Here is a 3,438-nt window from a genome sequence, read left to right on the forward strand (position 1 = left end):
TCCCCTCTTTTCCCCTCCTTCCCTCCCTCCCTCCCTCCCTCCCTCCCTCCCTCCCTTCCTTCCTTCCTTCTTTTTTCTTTTTGCCATAGCAAGGTGCAATAATAATCAAAGTTATAATCAAAGTTTATAATGCCATTTATAATCAAAGTTTGGTATCACTGAACTAAAACAGGTTTTGGGATTTTGCTGATAAAATAAATATTTGAAAAAAATCTGGCAATGAGGCTTGTGCAGTAGAGGCCTGTCAGTACATAGGTATCTGTGCATGTGAATGTACAGGTAAGTATATTCTTCATGCTGGCCTTGAAAAAGCATCGTGCAACGCCGTGCCTTTCTGCACGCATCCGCGCATGAGGACACCCCGATACGAATGTAAGCACATTTTCTTTCATGAGCTTCTAATTTGGTTTTTAAACTCCCTTCGTAATTCACACTAACTTACTTCTTCAGTTATATTACGTATTTCTGCACTAAAGAGTCAGCGTTTACGTGCTAGGATTCTGGGTCTGTAAGCTATGGTGCCCCTTAGCTGGGAAGAGCTTTTTTCTTTCCTCCTAACAAGGAAGCTCATTTAGAAAGAAATCTTTATGTGAAGTGCTTGTCAGTTGGCATTTTTACTGGTTTGCTAACCCAAAGGTAAAATATAAAGCCATGTCTTTTCCTCACTGGCCTGTTGTTACTAGAAGGGTCCCTCCCTTGTTAGCTTGATAAATAATTTTACTAGGGGGATCCGGCTGTATTTTTATGCTTGCTGTCTCTTTTCTGCTTGCTGCAAATAAATTTCTGTACTCAGAGGACACTAAAACTCCAAACACATGGTATCTTCCCATTTTGCTACTGGTTGCCTGAAATACTTATTTCACCTCGTGTTTTTAATTAATTTTTTAAAAAATAATTTGGGATTAATAGCAAAGAAAAATTAGTCCTGTGTTTCATGGGACGATTGGGTTGGAATCTGGAAGTTTAGCTTTTTGAAAGGCTGCATGTGTCAAACCCTGTTTCATATTTGTCAGATTGACCAGAAGAGGTATTTATTGGGGAGCCCTGAAGTTTTTTCATTATCGTTTTCCTTGTCTGTCTTTCCAGCTTTAAATATTAGTCGTTAATATGAGAAATGAAGAGGGCTATGGAATTCTGTCTAGAAACAAGGCATTACAGGATAAAATCTTTACTTTTGTAAAGTGATACATTGTGTGAAAGTGGAGGTGAAATTGATGATAGGTATCGGTATAAATATTGGCAGCCACCTGAGTCCTGGGCTTTGAGACCTGGGATTCCTTGCTAATGGGGAGAGCTTGGTGTGAATTCCTGAGGCAAAATGAGTGGCTCTCTGGTACAAACTTAGATGACACACCCAAAACATTCCATTAAAATAAAATAAAGATTAATGTGTTCTATAAATTATAAAAACAATAACCATAGCACATAATAGGCATATAATAAAATGTTTCATGAACGACGTTTATGCATTGTGGTAAAGTAATTGTTCATTTTAAGTGAATGTCAGATTATCACATTCTGATGAAAAAAAAATATGATTTTTTTTTTTTCAAAGCAGATATTCTGCTTGGTATTTGCTACTTTTTTGGTTTGTTTGTTTTGTTTTTTGCTCATTAGTGGAGTTTTATGTTCTGAAATTGGAAAATATTTTTATAAAGGTACCAGGGACATAAATTTGAAACTAGAATGCCAGTGCATGTAACCAGTGTCAAGGGTATTGGGGAGATTGAGTCAGCAGTTATCTGGAGCTCGGTTTTTGCAAAGATCACAAAAATGAAGAAGATGTAGGAAAAAAGGGGCCCATACACGAGTTCTCAAATATACACAGAGCTCCAAAGGACAAGACTTAGAGCATTCAGTTGCTGAGGCTTTGAACATAATATTTCATCATTTTCACCATAGATGTAAACAGTATCGGTTACTAAACCATGTATGTATCTTATTAAACATGTTTACAGATTTTGTTTTCATATCCCACTTCTCAGAGATGAGCTAGACTTCAAGCTGATGACTCCCCACTCCTCAAACTCTGCCATTATAGAGACTATTGAGAATCGGATTTTTAAATATTTAATGAAGTGTTGATATTTAGCATTTCTTCTGGCCACTCTGGAGCCATCCCAGTTGGTTGAGAGCTAGAGGAGACTTGCGTGGAGTTGAAGATCAGGATGTTCCACCCAGCCCTGCCCTTTGGAGGTCATCCAAACATAGGCGATGGGGATGACAGCTACCATTGATGGGGCATCTCTTGGGAGCTAGGGCCTATGCCATTTCTGATCCTAACAACACGTAGAAAGGTAGATATCATAATCCCCTTTACACAGATAAGGAAACTCAGGCCCAAAGCAATTAAGATATAACTCAGCCCTACACCACAGTCATGTGGGTATTTCTAGGTAGAGCCCAGGACACCCCTGCCCTAGTCAGTTTATTCCCTCCTTCCTAATTAAAAAAATCCCAGTGTTTAACCTCAGCAATGCATTATGAACTCAGTTGCCTTCTCTCCTTGGTCATCTTTTTTCTCAGTGGAATTGAGTGAAGCCTAGAAAAAAAATGCATTATAATTTGACTAATATCTAGAAGACCGGAAGTAGTTTTCTCATGCTCTTGACCCGAAGGACCCCTTTAACCCTAAAAACAAATGATTCTGTAGTTTGATTTCGGTAGGTAACAGAGCAGCCTTTCCCTCTCAAAGATAAAGACTGTCATTTCAAGAGCATTTAAAAAATAATAGATGGCACATTTCCTTAATACTCTGTAATGTGTAAAGCACCAGGTGCACAACCGACACTCAGGAAATTGCTGGATAGTGAAGATAAATCAGTGTTAAATCACTCCATTGAAAGCCCTCTTTAATAAAAAGTTGTCAGCAAAATCTGTGGTGACATGAAAAAGAACACTCACTTTCTGCATCTGTAAAATAGGGCTAGTTCCTCAAAGGCCCGTGCAAAGGATTAAATGTGATAATGTATGTAAAGCGCTTGGCACAGAGTTAGCACCCACTGTGCCTGGCCTGGATCAGTATTAGATAGAATAAAACTTTGACCTTGACATGTTGCAGTCCTTGGTTTGTTTTTATGATTGCGACATTGGACTTCTTCCTCTCTGCTTGAAAATAAACGTTAAAATGGGAAGATCGAGAAGAACTTAGAACAGGAGTTTAGAACTGTTAGCTGCTCTCCCTTGAGAAATACCACCACCCTGAGAAAAGGTTTTTAACAAAGGTGTGCTCGGGGAGTTCTGTGGTTAAATAATTTAGGGAGAGTAAGGATTAGACAAAATTAAATATTTACTTTGCTATTGTTTGTCTCAGAAATTATAATGCTGCTAGGGACTGTGGCCGTCCGTGGGGACACACCCACAGGGTTGACACACAATATCTTCCAAACATATTTGAATTTAGAACCTGTTTTCTAACCCAACCATCTCATGGAACTA

This window comes from Myotis myotis, unplaced genomic scaffold (genome assembly GCF_014108235.1).
Source record: "Myotis myotis isolate mMyoMyo1 unplaced genomic scaffold, mMyoMyo1.p scaffold_m19_p_19, whole genome shotgun sequence".
NCBI classification, from domain to species: domain Eukaryota; kingdom Metazoa; phylum Chordata; class Mammalia; order Chiroptera; family Vespertilionidae; genus Myotis; species Myotis myotis.